The 875-nt window shown below is 31.0% G+C and overlaps 1 protein-coding gene across 2 annotated transcripts in view; it reads left to right on the plus strand.

Annotated features, from left to right (window-relative positions):
• The window catches only part of LOC106868129 (contactin), a 76,701-nt gene that overhangs the window by 22,924 nt on the left and 52,902 nt on the right, over window positions 1-875 (plus strand). The gene's annotated exons all lie outside the window — the stretch shown is intronic.

Genomic DNA, 875 nt, shown 5'->3' on the forward strand with positions numbered 1-875 from the left:
TCTCTCTTTATCTCTCTCTCTCTCTCTGTCCCTCTCTCGTTCTCCCAATTATAATTATTATTTCTATCACTTTCTTCTCAATAAGTGGTTAGTTTATTTATATATTTTTTTGTTTTTTTTTCCTCTTTTTCCCATTCTACTTTCTCCGTCTCTCTAAAATCATTCTGGGCTGCACTTGTTGCTCGGCATTAAACTAGTATTTATTTTTGCTCCCGATTTCTATATTCTGCTTCATGATAGAACCTTATTAATCATTTATGCCTCTAAACACTTCTTCGTTCGAACCAATGTCATCTTATCGGAAACGGCCTCCTCCACTGTGGTGACTAAATGTCTAATTTGTTGATAGAATTATCAACATTGTCCATGATTGATAACCAAACGATATTCTGTCAAGTGAATATTACTCCACTATCTGCAACTAATACTACTATGTTACAGTAATCTAATAGACATTTACAATATATGTTCACTGCATTTCAGTTCATGGACATTGTTTTTCATTTCTGTCTCTGCTTTGCTTTTATTAAATTGTTGTTAAAGAAAGCCTGACATAAGTTCTTATTTCTCGTAAGTTATATGAAATATTAATTGGATATCGTAGAACTAATCAACAAATTGTCAGTAAAAGGGGAGGAGCACACGCACGCAGTCACAAATGAACATACACACCTTAATAATTAAGGGTACTAAGAAGCAGTGAAAATTTGTGGTTTGGTCACTTTGACTGCTATGCTTATTAATACACTTAATTATTAATTGATAATTGTTTTTACCGTTATGGGTTTTTTTACGCATGCTAAACCACTGACATTATTATAAACAATAATATCTTCATATATATATATATATATATATATATATATATATATATA

The sequence above is a fragment of the Octopus bimaculoides genome, chromosome 4, assembly GCF_001194135.2.
Source record: "Octopus bimaculoides isolate UCB-OBI-ISO-001 chromosome 4, ASM119413v2, whole genome shotgun sequence".
NCBI lineage: Eukaryota > Metazoa > Mollusca > Cephalopoda > Octopoda > Octopodidae > Octopus > Octopus bimaculoides.